We start from the raw sequence: 23,063 nt of genomic DNA, 5'->3' as shown, positions 1-23,063 counted from the left end.
TGTCATAAATGAGGTTTTTTATACTTTAAATGTTGTAAATGTTTTCCCATTTGTTATTTGCCCTTAAATTTTCCTGATTATTTTTTTCTTTTATTACATAAAAGTTAAAATGCGTATTTAACCAAACTGAGAAACATTTTTCTTTGGGAGCTCTGATACCAGTGATAAAAAAAATCTACCTGCTTAAAATATACATTGAGAATTATGTAATTTTATTCTAGTACATTTCTGATTTCACTTCATTAAATATTTCATTTTTAGTCTGTCTGAAATTTATCTCAAGGAAAGATGTTTTATACATAAAAAATTCCAACTTTGCATATATAATTATATTGTTAAACTCCAATCAGCCAGAGACTAATGCAGGAACAAGCTTATAGTTCAACAGAATCAGATTTACTGACCTAGTGAGATGAGACACTTCAGAGGAACCATGGATTGCTACCTTTTATCACAGAGAGGGGAGGAAATGTCTTTTGTAAGCTTTGTGTTCTCACATGAGTATTATGAAGAGGAGATAAGGGGCTCTGGGCTCAGTTACGAATTGGTTACTATTTCTGAGGTGGGACTGGAGAAGCTGGGTTAATTTGGATTGGGTGCTGTCACTAGACAAGGATGGCTTAGCAATTGTGTATCCCCAGTAACAGATCAGTGCAGCAAAGTGGTCCAGGGGCATCATTAGTACAAAAGTGTTAGTTACGCAGAGTATTGTTGTGACACTTTTCAGTTGCTGTATCACCTCAGAAGAAACAGTGGTTCCTGTCAACTTTGGAATAGATTTTCCTTGTGTCTGTACCCAAACCCTGATGAAAAGCTGCTTTTCTTTTTCTGTACAAGACGATTTTCATTCTTTCAGCCCCAGAAAAGCTTTTAGTCTTTCTATAGTTAATATACATATTTGTATATGTATATATTTTATAACAATCTATTGGTCATTCTTTAACACACTAATCTGAAATGCATTATTAATCATATTTTTATATATATTTGAACACTTCTTTTTATTTTATCCTAATAACCTTTCTGATCATAGTGGTTCCAGAATTCTGATTTTAAGAGACACAATATTCTCTTCCTCATTCTAATGTCTGATTCTTTTCATTTTCTTATCTTGAATTTTAAGTTTAATATTAATATTGCAAAATGTGTTTATCAGTTAGCATTAACTTCAACTATGAGTATGAGAAACCCCAAATGACTCTTGTTTAACCATTCTGGAAGGTTAGTGGTCTAGGACAGGGTGCTTCCTGTGTCAGGGAACAGGTGCCTCCTGTCTTTGTTACTCAATTGTGAGTAGACTGAAGTTTATGGTCCTGGATAGGTGCAACCATGTTCCCAGCTGCAGGATAGGGAGAAAAATGAAGGCTGAGGAAGGGATAAAGATGAAGCAGACAGCAAAGAGCACATAAATGCTTTTCTTAAGGAAGGTTTGGAGATGCTTATAGGACACTACTGCTTACATCTCATTGACTAGAGATGTCATGTAGCTATACCTACTTGCACAGAAGGCTGATAAATATGGTTTTTATTCTAGCCTCCTATGAGCTGAGCTAAAAATTCCATTACCATGAAGGAAGAGGTTTTTAGAAATATGAGAGCAACCAGTAGACTCTGTAGTAATGTACCCAATGTCTCTCCTACAATTCTTTTGTAAAATTTATTTTTTCCTTTCATTGGTATCAATTTTTTCTTTTTTGTATTTGTTTAATACATTTTGATTGAAATAGTTAATTTACAATGTTGTGCTATTAATAGATTCAGATGTGGAGTAAAATGATTCAATCATATATATGTTTAGATTCTTTTCCTTTATAGGTTATTACAAGATATTGAATATAGTTCCCTGTGCTGTACAGTAGGTCTTCTTTGTTTACCTATTTTATATATAGAAGTGTGTATATTTTAATCCCAAACTCCTAATTTATTCCTTCCCCCCTTCTCCTTTGGTAACCATAAATTTGCTTTCTATATCAGAGTGTATACTTGTGTTTTGTAAATAAGTTTATTTGTATCATTTTTTTAGATTCCACATAAGGGATATTATACAATATTTGTCTTTGTCTGACTTTCTTCACTTAGTAAGATAATCTCTAAAGTTTTTGCACAGCAAAGGAAACTATAAGCAAAAAGACAGCTTAAAGAATGGGAGAAAATATTTGCAAAGACTGCAACTTTCAAGAGCTTAATTTCCAAAATATACCAAAAACTCATAACTCAACATCAAAAAAGAAACAACCAGATGAAAAAGTGGGAAGATATAAATAGATATTTCTCCAAAGAAATACAGATGGCCAACAAACAGGCACATGGAAAGATGCTCAACATTGCTAATTATAAGAGGAAGGCAAATATGAGGTGAAATTATCACCTTACACCAGTCAGGATGGCCATCATCAAAAGTCTGCAAATAAAAAATGCTGGAGAGGGTGTGTTAAAAAAGGAATACTCCTCAACTGTTGGTGGCAATGTAAACTGATATGTCCACTTTGGAGAACAGTATGGAGGTTCCTTAAAAAACTAAAATATTTTTACCATATGATTCAGCAATAGCATTCATGGCATCTAGCTGGAGAAAACTATAATATGAAAAGTTACAGCACGCTTGGGGCTGGTATGCGGGGATGACCCAGAGAGATGTGGGGAGGGGGGTGGGAGGGGGGTTCATGTTTGGGAACGCATGTACACCCGTGGTGGATTCATGTCAATGTATGCCAAAACCAATACAGAATTGTAAAGTAAAAATAAAAAATAATTTAAAAAAATAAATAAATAAATAAAAAAGAAAAAAAAAAGAAAAGAAAAGATACATGCACTCCAATGTCCATAGCAACACTATTTATGATAATCAAGACTTGAAAGCCACCTAAGTGTTCATCAATAGATGAATGGATAAAAAACACTGTGGGATATATACATAATAGAATATTACTCAGCCATAAATAAGAATGAAATAATGCCATTTGCAGCAACATGGATAAATCTAGATATCATGTTTTTGTTATACTTTTCATAGAAGAATGTACCAGAAATTATTTTCTAACTTTTTTTTTACTGTCCCAAGGATTCTCTCCATATCCTCCTCAGAGGCAACCACTATCAAATCTTTCAGTATTACATTCAAAACATATTTTTACAAAACATTAGGTTTATGCTGCCATTTAAAAAATGTTTCTTTTTGCTATAAATGATAAGGATTTGGTGTTTTTCACCACCACTCTCCCCAAATCACATATTTCCCATCCATCTAGGATCCAGTTTACTCTTAGTTATATCAGCTTATATCAGTAATTATCAGCTTAGTTATATCAGGAATTATAATTCTTAGTTATATCAGCATTCATTTTTCATGTAATTATAAATAGGTAAATATTAAAAGCTAAGCCATGTAGTGCAAAATTTCATTTTTCTTTTATAACTTCTCACAACTAATTGTTTAGTTTTACTTGTTTTCTCGTTTTTCTCTCTATTATCTGCTGTCAGTCATTCTCTCAATTTCATCTTCTTAGACCTCTCTATATACCTCGACTCCAATCTGCATTGATATATTGCTAGCACACATCTTTCATTCTTTTATTTCCCTTAATTATCACTAAGAGAATTCTTCTTACCTCTCTCCTGTGTAATACCCTCTGATTCCTGATCCTAGGTTCCTCTTTTTGGTTCAATCCCACTTTTTTGCTGGGAGTAAAATCTGTCAGTAGGTAATGAAGATTGTTGTTTGTTGGGGAGGATGGGGAAGGTTTTCAGAACCTTCCCTTTTGAAAGTATGATAGAAATTTGTTCTTTATTTCATTTTTGAAATTATATGCTGAAACTTTTGATATCTAAGTGATAGAAATAACTTCTGGACTTGTCATATGCTATGAACTACTTATAAGTCTCTTGTTTATTTTTAGTCACTAAGTCATGTCTGGCTCTTTGCAATCTCATCAACTGTAGCCTGCCAGGCTCCTCTCTGTCCATGAGATTTCCCAGGCAAGAATACTGGAGTGGGTTGCAATTTCCATCTCCAGGGAATCTTCCCAAACCAGGGATCGAACCTACATCCCCTACTTTGGCAGGTGGATTCTCTACTGCTGAGTCACAGCAGTGTTACTTACCATTGCTTAGTCTATGGCAAGAGTGATCGTAGACATTCTAGGAATCAGCGAACTAAAATGGACTGGAATGGGTGAATTTAACTCAGATGACCATTATATTTACTACTGTGGGCCGGAATCCCTCAGAAGAAATGGAGTAGCCATCATGGTCAACAAAAGAGTCCGAAATGCAGTACTAATATGCAATCTCAAAATGACAGGATGATCTCTGTTCATTTCTAAGGCAAACCATTCACTATCACAGTAATCCTAGTCTATGCCTCAACCAGTAATGCTGAAGAAGCTGAAGTTGAAAGGTTCTATGAAGACCTACAAAAACTTTTAGAACTAACACCCAAAAAAGATGTCCTTTTCATTATAGGGGACTGAAATGCAAAAGTAGGAAGTCAAGAAACACCTGGAGTAACAGGCAAATTTGACCTTGGAATATGGAATAAAGCAGGGCAATGACTAATAGAGTTTTGCACTGGTCATAGCAAACACCCTCTTCCAACAACACAAGAGAAGACTCTACACATGGACATCACCAGATGGTCAACACCAAAATCAGATTGATTATATTCTTTGCAGCCAAAGATGGAGAAGCTCTATACAGTCAGCAAAAACAAGACCAGGAGCTGACTGTGGCTCAGATCATGAACTCCTTATTACCAAATTCAGACTCAAATAGAAGAAAGTAGGGAAAACCACTAGACCATTCAGGTATGACCTAAATCAAATCCCTTATGATTATACAGTGGAAGTGAGAAATAGATTTAAGGGCCTAGATCTGATAGATAGAGTGCCTGATGAACTATGGAATGAGGTTCGTGACATTATACAGGAGACAGGGATCAAGACCATCCCCATGGAAAAGAAATGCAAAAAAAGCAAAATGGCTGTCTGAGGAGGCCTTACAAATAGCTGTGAAAAGAAGAGAAGCAAAAAGCAAAGGAGAAAAGGAAAGATATAAGCATCTGAATGCAGAGTTCCAAAGAATAGCAAAAACAGATAAGAAAGCCTTCTTTAGTGATCAATGAAAAGAAATAGAGGAAAAGAACACAATGGGAAAGACTAGAGATCTCTTTAAGAAAATTAGAGATAGCAAGGGAACATTTCATGCAAAGATGGGCTCGATAAAGGACAGAAATGGTATGGACCTAACAGAAGCAGAAGATATTAAGAAGAGGTGGCAACAATACATGGAAGAACTGTACAAAAAAGATCTTCACGACCTGGATAATCACGATGGTGTGATCACTCATCTAGAGCCAGACATCCTGGAATGTGAAGTCAACTGCGCCTTAGAAAGCATCACTACAAACAAAGCTAGTGGAGGTGATGGAATTCCAGTTGAGCTATTTCAAATCCTTAAAGATAATGCTGTGAAAGTGCTGCACTCAATATGCCAACATATTTGGAAAACTCAGCAGTGGCCACAGGACTGGAAAAGGTCAGTTTTCATTCAAATTCCAAAGAAAGGCAAAGCCAAAGAATGCTCAAACTGCTGCACAATTGCACTCATCTCACATGCTATAAAGTAATGCTGAAAATTCTCCAAGCCCGGCTTCAGCAATACGTGAACTGTGAACTCCCTGATGTTCAAGCTGGTTTTAGAAAAGGCAGAGGAACCAGAGACCAAATTGACAACATCTGCTGGATCATGGAAAAAGCAAGAGAGTTCCAGAAAAACATCTATTTCTGCTTTATTGACTATGCCAAAGCCTTTGACTGTGTGGATCACAATAAACTGTGGAAAATTCTGAGAGAGATGGGAATACCAGACCACCTGACCTGCCTCTGAGAAAGCTGTATGCAGCTCAGGAAGCAACAGTTAGAACTGGACATGGAACACCAGACTGGTTCCAAATAGGAAAAGGAGTACGTCAAGGCTGTATACTGTCACCCTGCTTATTTAACTTCTATGCAGAGTACATCATGAGAAACACTGGACTGGAAGAAACACAAGCTGGAATCAAGATTGCTGGGAGAAATATCCATAACCTCAGATATGCAGATGACACCCCCCTTATGGCAGAAAGTGAAGAGGAGCTAAAAAGCCTCTTGATGAAAGTGAAAGAGGAGAGTGAAAAAGTTGGCTTAAAGCTCAACATTCAGAAAACAGAGACCATGGCATCCGGTCCCATCACTTCATGGGAAATAGATGCGGAAATAGTAGAAACAGTGTCAGACTTTATTTTTTGGGGCTCCAAAATCACTGCAGATGGTGACTACAGCCATGAAATTAAAAGAAATTTACTTATTGGAGGAAAAGTTATGACCAACCTAGATAGCATATTCAAAAGCAGAGACATTACTTTGCTGACTAAGGTCCGTCTAGTCAAGGCTATGATTTTTCCTGTGGTCATGTATGGATGTGAGAGTTGGACTGTGAAGAAGGCTGAGCACCAAAGAATTGATGGTTTTGAACTGTGGTGTTGGAGAAGACTCTTGAGAGTCCCTTGGACTGCAAGGAGATCCAACCAGTCCATCCTGAAGGAGATCAGCCCTGGGATTTCTTTGGAAGGAATGATGCTAAAGCTGAAGCTCCAGTACTTTGGCCACCTCATGTGAAGAGCTGACTCATTGGAAAAGACTGATGCTGGGAAGGATTGGGGGCACGAGGGGAAGGGGACGACCGAGGATGAGATGGCTGGATGGCATCACGGACTCAATGGACGTGAGTCTGAGTGAACTCCGGGAGTTGGTGATGGACAGGGAGGCCTGGCGTGCTGCGATTCATGGGGTCACAGAGAGTCGGACACGACTGAGCGACTGAACTGAACTGAACTGGCACTGCCCTCCCCACCTCTTTGATAACTGTAATCTTTTATCAGAGGAAACTTTTAGAAATTTGCTCCTCTTAGACTTCCCTTTATTTCTGCAATTTTTAATTGTCTAGATTAAAGACAAAATAATAGCTTTACAATAAGTTAGAATTTCATCATTTTGATTTGAAATTTTGAAGAGAAAACACAGCACTATTTTTTAGAAATTAACAAAATGGTAATCTTTTTTTTTTTCTTTCTTTTGGTTTTTTACTATTTCCCCAGAACTGGTTACTAAAATCCATAATTGAGGACAAAACTTTGCCAGGTATCTGACATTCTGAAGATAGAAAAATTAGGGAGGAAAAAAGAAGACACTTCTGAATTCATTAGAAGACAGCCAAACAATTTCTATTATCTTCTGCTCATTTCCCTGAGCTTCCTAACCCCCGTCTATATACATTGAAAACTAAATAGGAGAGAGTTGTGAGAAAGGAGGAGTCACAAGAGTCCTGAGGCATTGATTGTGTTCAGAGGAAGAGTCCATAGAGAGTCAAGGGGAAAGAGACCCTGAAGAATCACTCATAACAGCTGAGGATGCCAGTGAATAAAGACTAGCATTTCATTCCTCTATCAGAATACTTCTGCAGCATCAAGTTTTCTGATCTTCTCTCTGCATTTATTTGAACTAGAGAGAAAAGAAATAGAGACGGCAGGGCAATGAAGAGTTCAACCATGTAGCAATCTTCAGTTCCATCACTTGGCATGTCTAGTCTGTGGCTCAATTAGATACAAAGAAAGTTAGCCTGACCTTTATCCAAGATTATCACCTGCTGGAAAAATAACCTCAGTACCAAGTAGTTATGGGTACTCTGCTGGGGTATATACAAAAAAAGCAGAAGTGAAAAAATCTTGGCAGTAATGAGGATGTCTCCATAGGGCAGCTGAAGAACTCAACCATGCCTTCAATGAAAGTGATAGCATTTGTATGTCTGCTGGCAAGAGAATATCAATGGCCAGTCAGGACTCTCCAGAAGAGCAGCAATAGCAGAGAGAAGACCACAACACCACCTAAGAAAGAGACATTTGTCCTTTTCCACCTTTCATATTCCCTCTTACCAGACTCCAACTTCAAAGAGATATTGATCTAAAAGGGAAAATGAATGGAGAAGACTGTTTCTCCTTTCTACTTCAAGATGAAGTTCAGGTATTCTTGGGAAGAGGGGAAGAGATGATAATGAAACTGAATATGAGGTAGATGCTTTTAAACTGGGTTCAACCAAAAATAACTTTTTAAATAATGATCAAAGAGTTATAGGATCTATCTGAGATAGCTTTGGGGGATGATAGTGGGTAAGTCTGCATGGTCCACTTGGGACAACAACTGGAGGAAAAGATTAAACAAGTATTATTATGTTCATATCCTCTTAGGTTTACCCTATTATGAGGAATAAATGTAGAATAATAATATAACTTCATAAGGCCAAAGAGAAAAAATATAGATTAATTTGGGTTTTATTAGGAATAATAAGGATGTAGGCAAGGATGTCAAAAGAGGTACTGAAGAATTTAACAATTTAAAATTGCCAATGAAGAATTTGATGTCATGATTCTTAGAAATCAGCTTTTGGTTGTCATAAATTGAAACAAGTCTCAGAAATATTTTCATATTCTTTTTTTCAAATGATTGAACATCTCATGTACCAAACACCTGCTAATTCACTGAGACATACCACATCGCCTCCTGTTCTTCTGAAACTTTTTTTCTTTCTTCGAGATGCGCAAAAGAAAAAACTTCTCAAGACACTTAGCAAGGGCAAAGAAATTTCTAGGATGGATGATCTTTCATGTGAGAGAAGAAAGAATGTCTAAGCACTTGCTATGTACTAGATATTTTTATGATCACTGCATAATTTAATTTTTGGTGTATAAGTATTTGTTCCCATGTAGGGAATAAACAGATTGAGGCTCAGAATTATTAAGTAACTTGCCCAAGTTCACTCAGCCATATAAATGCCAGATCAGTAATAAGACACCACATTTATCTGGTTCCAAACCCTGTGTTTTTTTCCACTACAATCAAGTGGCTTCTCTATGAAATAGCAACATAGAAGTAAACTGAATATGCAGAAGAGATACCTAATAATTTATAATTTGGGGATCAGAGCATTATGGGACCGCATTTCTTATGAGCCTTATAAAGAAAATTCCATATAGTATGAGGTCGTTTGGGATTTTATCCTTAAGGTATAATTCCCTACTATGTGTGTATGTTATCACTCAGCCAAGTCTGCTCTTTGTGACCCCATGGACTGTAGCCCACCTGGCTCCCCTCTTCATGGAATTCTCCAGGCAAGAATACTAGAGTGGATTGCCAGTTCCTTCTCCAAAAATTCCCTACTGAAGACCCATTAAAAATGAGTGCCTGTGTGAAAATGAAAGTGTTAGTCACAAAGTCGTGTCCAACTCTTTGCACCTCATGGACTGCGGCCTGCCAGGCTCCTCTGTTCATGGAATTCTCCAGGTAAGGACTGGGATGCCATTTCCTACTTCAGGGGATCTTCCCAACCCATTGATTGAACCCGAGTCTCCTACTTTGTAGGAGGATTCTTTACCCTCTGAGCCACCAGGGTAAGTACATGTACATGTGTAACTAAAATCATATGAGGTAATTTTAATAAAAGCATTTTGAATTATTTAGAGGAAATGTAATTATTTTAATGGGAACTTCCATTTACTATAGAATTTTCTAATATAACTGTTATAGCCATAATTTTCAAATACTTACAGAAATTAATTTCCTTTGTTGATTATCATATTGCCTAGAAAATGTACAAAATATTGGCTAGAATTTACAAACATGAAAAAGAAAAAAAAGGCAAAAATAATATTCCCAGGGTAAATATTGCTGTAACTCTCCTCACAGAGTAACACACACCATGGTTTTGTATTGAGGGCTTCCCTTGTGGTTCAGCTGGGAAGGAATCCGCCTGCAGTGTGGGAGACTTGGGTTCGATCCCTGGGTTGGGAAGATGCCCTGGAGAAGGGACAGGCTACCCACTCCAGTATTCTGGCCAGGAGAATTCCATGTACTGTATAGTCCATGGGGTGACAAAGATTTAGAAACAACTGAGTGACTTTCACTTCACTTTGTATTGAGAAGTATCATAAAGACAAAGTAGTTAGAAAGGCTACATTCTGACCTTTGGCATATACTGATGTTCCCAATTATTATATGATATCATAAGAAAATGCTTATACAAGTAATTTTTATTCTTATCTATATACATCCTGGCATTTATAACTTTAATTAGGATGTACCTAATTTCAAACATTTATTTATTTGTCAAGCCTTTTTAAGGAAGCTACTCTCAGTTTCTATGAGAAATGAGAAATAAGAACAAATAGAATCTCTACCAGTAGGTGATTAGTATGGAGTAAACCACATGGAACGTATACATAATTTCTGTAATACAGGATTATGTCTGAAAAGTGCAAGAAATAAATGCAGATACGAAAGTTCAAAGCAGCGGTTATTTTCAGCCAAAGGAATCAAGCACAACTTTTTGAAAGAGGCAGCGTTTCAACTAGGCTTAAAAATGGACTTTGAAATGTATTATATGCCCGTTTAGTATTTAAGTGAAGTTAAAATAATGTTTTTTCTGTTTTGATAAATTTATATAGCTTATTTAATAATTTCTTATTAGTGAGTCATCTGTATATATCCCTGTAAGGAAAACTACATTTTAAAATATGCTGGATTCAACTTACTTGTATTTTATTTTGAACATCTGTACATTTATGTATATTCCAGGAGACTGATGGGGTTTTCTTTCTATGTACCATCTTTATCAAATTTTATTATCAGGTTAACATAAATCACGTAACACTCCATCATTTTCCATGCACTGGAAGAATTTATCATCGGGATCATAGTCCCTTGGAAAATAAGAAATGATTCTGGTAAACACATCCTGCTTTGGGCCCATTTTCCTTTAGAAAACTCTTACGGAGTTTTCAGTTTCCTCCATTGCTACAGGCACATCAATAACACTGTTCATGTTTGTTATTTTTTTCTAAGTTCATTGCAGTAATCAATATTCTTTAGAAAATTGTCCATTTAATTAAGATTTTAGATTTCTCAGTTTCACTGAGATTTTAGAATTCATTTTCATAGAATTTTAGTTTTCTTCCCCCTTGCAGTCTTTTAACAGACTTCTTTTCTGTCTCTGTAACTCTGTTCTTTCTCTAATTTTGTTAATTGAGTCTTTTAAAAAGTTATCTATTTTCACCAGAAGGGCTAGTCCTCTAGATGGCTGAGATTGTAAGGTATAAATGTGGGCAGGAAAGGATATGCTAATTGCATTGTAATAAAGACATTAGAGATAGCAAAAAGAAAAATATTTTTTAAATTAATTTATTTTAATTGGAGGGTAATTACTTATAATATTGTTGTGGTTTTTGCCATACATTGACATGAATCAGCCATGGGTATACATGTGTCCCCCATCTCGAACCCCCTCCCTCTTCCCTCCCCATCCCATCCCTCTGGGTTGTCCCAGTGCACCAGCTTTGAGTGCCCTGTTTCATGCATCAAACTTGGACTGATCATCTATTCACATATGGTAATATACAGGTTTCAATGCTATTCTCCCAAATCATCCCACCCTCCCCTTCTCCCACAGAGTCCAAAAGTCTGTTCTTTATATCTATGTCTCTTTTGCTGTCTTGCATATAAGGTCATCATTACATTCTTTCTAAATCCCATATATATGTGTTAGTATACTGTATTGGTGGAGAAGGCAATGGCACCCCACTCCAGTACTCTTGCCTGGAAAATCCCATGGACAGAGGAGCCAGGAAGGCTGCAGTCCGTGGGGTCACTGAAGGTCGGACACGACTGAGAGACTTCACTTTCACTTTCATGCATTGGAGAAGGAACTGGCAACCTACTCCAGTGTTCTTGCCTGGAGAATCCCAGGGATGGGGGAGCCTAGTGGGCTGCCGTCTCTGGGGTCACACAGAGTCGGACACGACTGAAGCGACTTAGCAGCAGCAGCATACTGTATTGGTGTTTTTCTTCCTGTCTTACTCCATTCTGTATAATAGGCTCCAGCTTCACCCACCTCATTAGGACTGATTCAAATGTGTTCTTTCTAATAGCTGAGTAAGAATTGGTTCATTGGAAAAGACGCTGATGCTGGGAAAGATTGAAGGCCGAAGGAGAAGGGGATGACAGAGGATGAGATGGTTGGATGGCATCACTGACTCAATGGACATGAGTTTGGGTAAACTCTGGGAGCTGGTGATGGACAGGGAGGCCTGGTGTGCTGCAGTCCATGGGGTCGCAGTCAGACATGACTGAGCAACTGAACTGAACTGAACTGAATATTCCATTGTGTATATGTACCACAACTTTCTTATCCATTCTTCTGCTGATGGACATCTAGATTGCTTCCATGTCCTAGCTATTGTAAACAGTGCTCTGTTGAAAAAGAAAAACAGTACTTTTATTAAATGAAATACTTCTTTAGTAGTAAGAGAAAAACAAGATTGAGTTTTCTGTGGATGAGAAATATTGTCTGTATTGGTAACATAATAATGTTTTTAATATTCTATTATCCTCATTTAAATAACTATTGTATCTTAATAGGCAAGTATATTTATCAAAGAAAATATCTTCAAATATAGGCAGTATGGACTAAGGCTTATATGTATCCAGAAAAAAGTACACTGAAAATCAAGAAATGTGTTGGCTGGTCATGATACAAGGCTGGGAAAACTGTTTTAAGCATTTTAGCTTTTTCTTGTCCATCCTGTACCAATAGGGGATGATCCTGGCCCCATCTTCAGCCTCCAAGGGTATTTTGACAATGGGTAAGGAAATATACAAAGTATTTTGAATTTTTATAAATGGGTGGTTAATAAGAAAATGCAAAGTTGTTTAAAAATATATATTTAAAGACATATCTTTCCTGGGTAACATTAATATATTTGGATCTTTACCAGAATATTCATCATGTGCTTTAATTTGTTTTTGACCAAGCTAAGTGAAATCAAGGTTATTAAAGAACTGCAGCTTCTCATCTCAAAGCAGCATTGTAATTCCTCCCTTAGGTACAGGGAACTGGCAATGTTCAACATCAGACTGTCTCCATATTGAAATAGCTAGAGCTGTTTCCCGAGGAAGCCTCCCTTATTTATATTGTTGGCCCTCTCCTCTTCTATCAGCAAGCACAAGTACAATGAGATCCCAGAACAAATGAGCTTATTAAGATCATGCTTAGACATATCGTTTTTCAAATCACACTCTACAAGACAGATATGCTGGCAAAGCTGTAATAAATGTCAAGGCTCAAGGCATCCACCATTCTTTTCAGCAGCCGATGGCTTGGCTAGAAAAGCTTTTCATAAATTTTAGTGCACACCTGTCAACTGGCAGGTGTGATAGTCTGCTATCACAGAGCCTGAGCTGTGATTTCTGGGCTGGCAAAGCCGCATCGATTTCAGAGCAATCACGTGCTTTTCTCTGTTTGTGACCAATGAAATCTATGTGATCACACTGAGAATCGGTGCATCTTGGCAGACCCGCCAGTGCTACTCATCACATAGAGATTATTTTAGATCGGCTGCCATGAAGTGTTATTTCCCATTTGTTAACACAATGGGGTTTCATGACAACAACTGAAATACATTCATTTGTGTATGGGTTTTGTATTTACAGGTACCAAACCCATTCCACCTTTCAAGTACTCTTTTAACCTTTCACAATCAATCTTCTACCTGAAACAACTGTGTGCTAATTATGTCACATTTTACGTTAGGGGAAAAAAACCCTTTTAATAAGGTAAATTTATGAGTTAGAAATAAACCTTTGATCCAAATCACGTGAACTAAAATTGTATGCCATAGCATGCATATACATGTGTGTGTGTGTGTGTGTGTGTGTGTGTGTGTGTATGTACATGTGTATGTTTAGAAAGTTTCTGAAAGGAAATTCAAACTGTTAATTATCTTTAGTGACACCACTAAAGATAAAAGGAGATTTGGAGATAGGTAAGTCAAGGATCTTCCATTTTCTTTTCTATATATTATGATAATACTCATATTTCCATGATAATATATTCATATATTCCTTGTGTAATAAAAAGTAAATTTTAAAACAGAGAAACCTAAATATTGATATCAAGAAGAAAATAGGGCCCCAAAGGCCACAGTTAGATCAACAACGCCATGTATTTATGGAGTGCTTTCATATATATTGTATTGCTAAACCTTCACAAACACTTGGTGGGATGATTGAATGAGATACTAGTATTCTCACTTACATAGATAAAGTCTGAAATTTAATGAGGCTCAGAGACATGGCTAAGTTTTCAGTTAAGTTCCTAAGTTAAGACCAAGAACCTGAGTCTTCCAGCATGATTGAAGCTCCTGTTGCTTTAAGTAAGCCCTACTCTCCTCTTCATTTTCTGCTCTGAAAACATCAACAGCAAATATATTCTTACTGTCCTTATGTTTGCTATAAAACTCTTTTTTTCATTTTAAGTACTTCTGACATATATATATGTATATATACAGTATATATTTCAAGTTATCAATATAGTCACAGTTTTATATTAATCAAAACAGATCAATTACTTCATAGAATTGCTTAGACATAAACAAATACAGGAACATGCACAAAAATTTTAATACTAAGCTCTCCTCTTAAGAAAAAAATAACTGTAATTATGTTCAGCAAAACTTTTTCTTCAAAATCATGGCAAGTGCAAGACCTCTGGTTTTTCTAATGGATGCTTGCCATAAATACCATTCAAGAAAATAGCTCCTAAGTGAATATATTAATTTCCATTAATGGCATAGTCCATCAGAATTAATAGCAATTCAGCAGTTGAGCACAGGTACACTTACAAAAAAGTAATCTATTAACCAATAATTACTTAAGACAAAAGTTTCATGTGAAAATTTTAGGAAAATGCTCACCTTCCCACCCCTTCTATATCCCCAAGTCTCTACATCTTTATAGTAAAAAAATAATTTATAATTATCTTCCTTTTCTCAACCCCTTTTGCAAATGATTTAGAGGAGAGAATAGATATCAGGAAAGGGCTCATATTTGTTTTGACACAAAACATAACAAATATGCCAATTCACATGCACAAAGACTGCGTTCGCATACTAAAGATTCCCTATATAGCCCATGGAATTCTCCAGGCCAGAATCCTGGAGTGGGTAGTCATTCCCTTCTCTACAGGATCTTCCTAATCCAGGGATCGAACCAGGTCTCCTGCATTGCAGGCAGATTCTTCACCAGCTGAGCCACCAGGGAAGCCCAAAGATTCCCTGGTGACCTACAAACCACACCTGCAGCCTTGGCAAGGAGTCTGCTGCTGCTGCTGCTAAGTTGCTTCAGTTGTGTCCGACTCTGTGCGACCCCGTAATCGGCAGCCCACTAGGCTCCCCTGTCCCTGGGATTCTCCAGGCAAAAACACTGGAGTGGGTTGCCAGTTCCTTCTCCAATGCATGAAAGTGAAAAGTGAAAGTGAAGTTGCTCAGTAGTGCCAAACTCTTAGCAACCACATGGACTGCAGCCAACCAGGCTCCTCCATCCAGGGGATTTTCCAGGCAAGAGTACTCCTGGCAAGGAGTCTGGTGATTGCTAACTCTGTTCCTGGCCCTCTGAGGAACTACAGTTGAGGGTGTGGATGAGGGGGAAATGTTTTGGAGAGGGATTCAAAATTCCCAAAGTCAACCACAATGAACCATCACAACTACCAGATAGCTAGATCTCACATGCTTTATGAAAGCACCATGCTGTTCTTCAGCTCTGTCACTGTTTGCAACTGGCCCCCTTTAAACTTTCCTCAGAAGACCAGGTACAAGCAACTAGCTGACCTCCCTTTGGGGCTGCTACCTGCACCTCTGAACAGGAAACATCAGCTCTGCTCTCTACCAGGTCACAGGGCACTCTCAGTCCCACATTCACTCTGGCAGACGTTGACCAAAGCCATCATCGATTGAACACAAAGACATGCTACACCCTGTCATTTTGGAAACACAATTGTAAAGGGGAGATGGTAAGCAATGGCCACAAAACAAGGATTGAGAATTACTGTTCCATTCCTTCCCCAGTTGAGCCCACCTCTGCTGCTTGCCCAGTGACTCTTGGGAATGGGCAAGCATTTCCCATGACTACCTGTTGAACTGAAACATCCAGGCCCTGGAGATGACTATGATTTTTACATCCTGTACCTTCTTCTGATGTCCCTAAATCTGCACTAGCAGTTACCCAACTAGGGTCTTCCTGAATGGAAGAGCTACAAGAGTCCTGTCTGTTTTTTTTAATGTGAATTTAGAGGCAACACAAATTCATCACATTTAACAAGTGATAGCCATTTGGATATTTGTCTTTATTTCTGACATTTTTATGTCTTCCAATAATTGCTACAATGTATTTAATGTGTATGAGGTATATTTTTAACAGCTTTACATTGGTTAATTAAATAATTTAATCCTAAAAACAACTCTAAGAAGATACTACTATTATCCATATTTTATAAATGAGCAAATCAAGCCCTAGAGAGACTGGGGAATTTTTAAAGAGCAGATATATGGTATCATCTTGCTCTTGAGTCTGGGATCTGAACTGCCATGTGATGCTATTTTATTTCCTAATTTCTCTGCCCACTGTTCTTCCTCTGCCTGTATTTCCATCTGGACCAGGCCACTCAAAATTTCTAGGTTCCCTAGACATCTTATATAGTTAGCCTCATGTACTGAAAAATAAACTAATTAAACAATTTATCCTGAAATTAAAAGCCTTGAGATTTTATCTTACTATATTTGAAAATCTGAAAGAGTAACTAAAAGCTGGCCTTAGCAGATGAATGGATAAGAAAGCTGTGGTACATATACACAATGGAGTATTACTCAGCCATTAAAAAAATACATTTGAATCAGTTCTAGTGAGATGGATGAAACTGGAGCCGATTATACAGAGTGAAGTAAGCCAGAAAGAAAAACACCAATACAGTATACTAACACATATATATGGAATTTAGAAAGATGGTAATGTTGACCCTGTATGTGAGACAGCAAAAGAGACACAGATGTGTAGAGTGGACTTTTGAACTCTGAGGGAGAGGGAGAGGGTGGGATGATTTGGGAGAATGGCATTGAAACATGTATAATATCATGTAAGAAATGAATCACCAGTCTATGTTTGATGCAGGATACAGGATGCTTGGGGCTGGTGCACGGGGATGATCCAGAAAGATGATATGGGGTGGGAGGTGGGAGGGGGATTCATGTTTGGGAACTCATGTACACCTGTGGTGGATTCATGTCAATGTATGGCAAAACCAATACAGTATTGTAAAGTAAAATAAAGTAAAATTAAAAATAAAAAAATAGTTAAAATATTTTCCCTTAGAATGCTTAGGTGGTATACTCCCAAAGCCAAGCAATTTATTGAGAAGTGTTATAGTTTATAAATTACTTTCTACCTCAGGGTCCCAAGAAAATGGGAGAAGGCACATCTAACCTTGAAATCCCTGCTGACCTTCTTAGCTCCTTGTAAGAAATGTTCTAGTTCTGTGCACATGCAACTTTCCTTTCAATAGCTCTTCAAGTTGTCACTTGATGAGGGATTGAGAAGGCTTCTGAATAAAACAGAAAGGACACTTGCACTAATTCCATCCCCAGACAGTGACATTCTATCTCAGATGAAATAAAGCATCAAACGCGTTGGTTTTAGAAAAAGTTTAAAGGAAGCTCTGGCACTTAAATGAATCTACAGCTTGGTTTCCAGCATGAAAGGGATGTTTTAATTAATGTCTTACTCTGCTACATTTTGGTTGGGCATTTTCCTCTTTCCTTCTTCTCCCCTGGCACTAGGAGCCCAGCACTGGCCTGAGTACCAAAAGCATAGAGACAGTGCCTGTGGTATCATCCCTGCTCTCCAGGATTTCAATTGGTTTCTACAACAATTTCAGCTCCCTGAGACACATCGTTTGCAGGGGCAGATTTATTTTCATATTTTAGGCTGCCAGCTTCCCAAGCTCAAATTTTAAGTCACATTAATTGTTCCATTGTTCTCTCTAACTGTCATCCCAATGGCCTCGGAAACAAATACCTACATCTTGGCCTAAACTGGTGATCAAAAATTGTAGGTAAATGAATTAAGCAGTGGAGACTATCAATCCAAAGGAAATGCTCATTAAATGCTGACATGGAAACCATTAATGCTTGATTAGTTGCAGGGAGTGTAATCAGACTCCTGATTAGTTCAAAACTGTGTTCTGCAGGCAGACTATGCAATCCTGAACAAAACGGGGCTTTTCCCAATCTAGCTAGATTCCTATGAGGTAAGGATTTAAAGGAGACATAGGATCTATAAATAGCTTCTCTGCTGCAAGGATCGATAGTTGAGAAATTTAAGCAGACAGTAAATAGCTCAGCGGGTTCATTTCTCTGATGTTCTTGCAATAAAGACTTGGCTGACTGCCTTTTAAAATTTTTTTAGGGCTTTGTTGCATTCAGTGTGATATGAAACGGTAGCTTTTACTGAAGGAAGGTGTGGGGTGATTTTTTTTTTCATTTGTAAAATATAACCACTGTGTTAGTTGTCAAATTGTAAACAAGCTAATGTTTCCCTAGCTGCACTGCTAGAGGTTTTCCTCACACATTAGGTCATCTACTGGCTGCAGTTCTAATATCCTTCACTGAAGGTAGGGCAACTCAATGGACACACAGCTTTATGATCACCCCAAGGCTCTGATTCCATTATTATTTGACCAGGCTGGTGTGACAAAATCATATAAAAATCTGAGGTACCTTTATAGACAACTAGGTGAGGAAAATGCTATTTAAAAAAGGCAAGAGAAAAAGAAAAATGAAACAAACAGGTGCCATGTACTGAGCCCAGTCACATAATAAATGCTCAGTAAGTGTGTGATTTCATTGTCAACATCGTTACTGACTCTAACAGAACTGTGCTACTACATTATAGACTTTACAAAAATCACTTATTACAAATATATGAGATAAGTACTATTGTTTGTTCCATTTACAGATTAAAAAAACTGAGTCTAAGAAAGACCAAATGACATAAGTTCACTCAGCTAGTCAGCTATCCAAACAAAATGGGAACTCCAGTCTGTTTGAATCCAAAGCAAAACTCGACTCTGGATCAGGCTGCTATTGACAATGAGATACTAAGTCAGTACAAGTTGTTAGTTTCTTGCATAGCATAGAAAGTCAATTTGCAGTCACTTTGGGGTTAAATAATACACCCAAGAAAATTAGAAATCCAGTACATCCAAGAAAATTAGAGATACCAAGGGAACATTTCAAGCAAAGATGGGCACAGTAAAGGACAGAAATGGTATGGACCTAATAGAAGTAGAAGATATTAAGTAGAGGTGGCAAGAATACACAGAAGAACTTTACAAAAAGATCTTCATGATCACTCACCTAGAGCCAGACATCCTGGAATGAGAAGTCAAGTGGGCCTTAGGAAGCACCACTATGAACAAAGCTAGTGGAGGTGATGAAACTCCAGTTAAACTATTTCATATCCTAAAAGATGATGCTGTGAAAGTGCTGCACTCAATATGCCAGCAAATTTGGAAAACTCAAAAATGGACCTGGGACTGGAAAAGGTCAGTTATCGTTCCAATCCCAAAGAAAGGCAATGCCATAGAATGTTCAAACTACTGCACGATTGCACTCATCTGACAAAGTAATGCTCAAAATTCTCCAAGCCAGGCTTCAACAGTACCTGAACCATGAAATTCCAGATGTTCAGGTTGGATTTAGAGAATGCAGAGAGAAGGCAGAGAAACCAGAGATCAAATTGCCAACATCTACTGGATCATCGAAAAAGCGAGAAAGTTCCAGAAAAACATCTACTTCTGCTTTATTGACTATGCCAAAGCCTTTAACTGTGTGGATCACAACAAACTGTGGAAAATTCTAAAGAGATGGGAATACCAGACCACCTGATCTGCCTCCTGAGAAATCTGTATGCAGGTCAAGAAGCAACAGTTAGAAGTGGACATGGAACAACAGACTGGTTCCAAATTGGGAAAGGAGTAAATAAAGGCTACGTATTGCCACCCTGCTTATTTAATTTATATGCAGGGTACATCATGTGAAATGTCAGGCTGGATGGAGCACTAGCTGGAATCAAGATTGCCAGGAGAAATATCAATAACATCAGATATGCAGATGACACCACCCTTGTAGCAGAAATTGAAGAATTAAAGAGCCTCTTAATGAAAGTGAAAGAGGAGAGGAAAAAGTTGGCTTAAAGCTCAACATTCAGAAAACTAAGAACATGGCATCCAGTGCCATCACATCATGGCAAATAGATGAGGAAACAGTGGAAACAGTGACAGACATTATTTTTAGGGGCTCCAAAATCACTGTAGATGGTAACTGCAGCCAAGAAATTAAAAGACTCTTGCTCCTTGGAAGAAATGCTATGATCAATCTAGTCAGCCTATTAAAATGCAGAGTCATTGCTTTGTCAACAAAGGTCTGTCTAGTCAAAGCTATGGTTTTTCCTATAGTCATGTATGGATATGAGAGTAGGACTGTAAAGAAAGCTGAGCACCAAAGAATAGATGCTTTTGAAATGTGGTGTTGGAAAAGACTCTTAACAGTCCCTTGGACTGCAAGGAGTTCCAACCAGCCCATCCTAAATGATATCAGTCCTGGATGTTCATTGGAAGGACTGATGCTGAAGCTGAAACTCCAATAGTTCGGCCACCTGATGCAAAGAACTGACTCATTGGAAAAGACCCTGATGCTGGGAAAAACTGAAGGCAGGAGGAGAAGGGGACAACAGAGTATAAGATAGTTGGATGGCATCACCGACTAGATGACATGAATTTCAGCAAGCTCCAGAAATTGGTGATGGACAGGGAATCCTGGCATGTTTCACTCATGGGGTCACAGAGTTGGACATGACTGAGTGACTCAGAGAAGGCAATGGCACCCCACTCCAGTACTCTTGCCTGGAAAATCCCATGGATGGAGGAGCCTGGTTGGCTGTCGTCTATGGGGTTGCACAGAGTAGGACATGACTGAAGCGACTTAGCAGCAGCAGCAGAGTGACTAAACTGAACTGAATACACCCAAACCTTACTTGTCTATTGTGGAAGCTCACAATAAAGTAATTGTATGTGTGTATATATATTTTTTAAATAAAAATGGGGTCACTTTTATATTACATATATAATTTTTCTTCTTATAACAGTATTTCAGTGCATTCTTTCAAGTTAGCACATACTGATCAACATATTTTCCTCATAACTTCATTCCACTTCATAGTAGAATAAACTATTTGCATCTGAACATTCCTCTATTGGAGAGCATCCAGGTTGTTTTCAGATTTTACTTTGACAAACAATGCTATTATAAAGAGTATCTATATGTGTATACAAGATACACACACACAGACAGACACACATATACATATATTTTTATTTATTTATATGTGTTTGTGTGTGTGTGTGTATGCATACACACATAGACAAATACATTCGAGACTGTATTCCCATTGATAGCTTCCAAACGTAGAATGACTGGCCAAATAGGTACAATTTTTTCTGAACTATTTAATTACATTTTACATCCACCATAAATGCAGGTATGTTTCTCCATTTCTTCTCTATATCTGACTTATTCCTATTTTTGGTTTTTGACAATCTGGTTGTTAAAAAGTGACTTCAATATTATTTTTATATTTCCTGATTAGTCAAGATGTTCCCAGGTGGCTCTGTGATAAAGAATCCTCCTGTCAACGCAGCAGAGGCAGGTTTGATCCCTGGGTCGGGAAAATCCACTGGAGGAGATAATGGCAATCCACTCCAGTATTCTTGCCTGGGGAATCACATGCACAGAGGAGCCTGGTGGGCTACAGTCCATGGGGTCACAAAGAATCAGACTCAACTGACCAACTGAGCACACAAAGATATTCAAGTATAGTTACATTTTACTATTTCTACTAAGTATTCATTATAAAGTTGTCCCTTTTTCTATTTGGCTGTGTTTTTATTAAGTTGTATAAACTCACAGTGTGGTACTGTTAAGGGCTGTGAAGATCTGAGATTTTGTCCTATTTGCAAGCAAACAATTAGTCTACTGTAGTTTTGTGGATACTAGAAGAAGACACAAGATACCTAGATCAGAGACAAAGGGCACTATTTCTCATATCACAGGAGGCCTCATGAGTGTCAGCATATTTGTGTCAGTTCCCTGCCTCCAAATCCCTTCGGGGTGCCCGATGATGTCTGCACGTACAGTGGGTTGTACTACAGGAAAGAAACCCGTCCATAAGCATGCCTGTTCTTCGCCTTGGAGGGAGACACTATCTCTATCTTCCAAGGATATTTGCTAGTCATGCATCTTTGAAAAAATTAGTCCTGAACAAAACATAGTTAATGCCTCGTACATAAGACTGGCAGAAACACAAAAGACCCAAGGAAAATAGGCTCCCAGCTATTAGTGAAATCAGCCTTTGATCAAATATATTGCACACTTTTTCTCTCAATCACCACCTATAACAGCATTTCTATTTTGTCAATGTCTATCCTCCTTCCTGTGGTCCTTGGTCTGCTATGCATACTATTTTCATGTCAGTCACTCAGTTGTGTCTGAATCTCTGCAACCCCACGGACTGCAGCACACCAGGCTTTCATGTCCTTCATCATCTCCCAGAGTTTGCTCAAACTCATGAACATTGGGTCAGTAATGCCATCCAACCATCTTATCCTCTTTTGTCCCCTTCTCTTCCTGCCTATAATGTTTCTCAGCATCAGAGTCTTTTCCAATGAATCAGCTCTTTGCATCAGGTGGCCAAAGTATTGGAGATGCAGCTTCACCATCAGTCCTTCCAATGAATATTCAAGGTTGAGTTCCTTTAGGATTGACTGGTTGGATCTCCTTGCAGTCAAAGGGAGAAGATTCTCAAGAGTCTTCTCAACACCACAATTTGAAAGCGTTAATTCTTTAGCACTTAGCCTTCTTTATGGTCCAACTCTCACATCCATAGATGACTACTGGAAAAACCACAGCTTTGATTATATGGACCTTTGTCAGCAAAGCAATGTCTCTGCTTTTTAATACCCTGTCTAGGTTTGTCATAGCTTTCTTTCAAGGAGCAAACATCTTCTAATTTCATGACTACTATTGCCATCCACAGTGA

General features: G+C 37.9%; 1 long non-coding RNA gene across 1 annotated transcript in view; it reads right to left on the bottom strand.

Annotated features, from left to right (window-relative positions):
• Positions 1 to 12,299: 12,299 nt before the first annotated feature.
• Positions 12,300 to 23,063, bottom strand: part of LOC120853980 — a 65,842-nt gene continuing 55,078 nt past the window's right edge. Inside the window, exon 3 of the long non-coding RNA XR_005718894.1 lies at positions 12,300 to 12,332. This is a non-coding gene — a long non-coding RNA (uncharacterized LOC120853980). The remainder of the gene's footprint in view (positions 12,333 to 23,063) is intronic.

The sequence above is a fragment of the Oryx dammah genome, unplaced genomic scaffold, assembly GCF_014754425.2.
Source record: "Oryx dammah isolate SB20612 unplaced genomic scaffold, SCBI_Odam_1.1 HiC_scaffold_27, whole genome shotgun sequence".
Classification (NCBI taxonomy): domain Eukaryota; kingdom Metazoa; phylum Chordata; class Mammalia; order Artiodactyla; family Bovidae; genus Oryx; species Oryx dammah.
The sequence above is the reverse complement of the archived record's forward strand: the minus strand, read 5'-3'. Positions and strand labels throughout refer to the sequence as shown.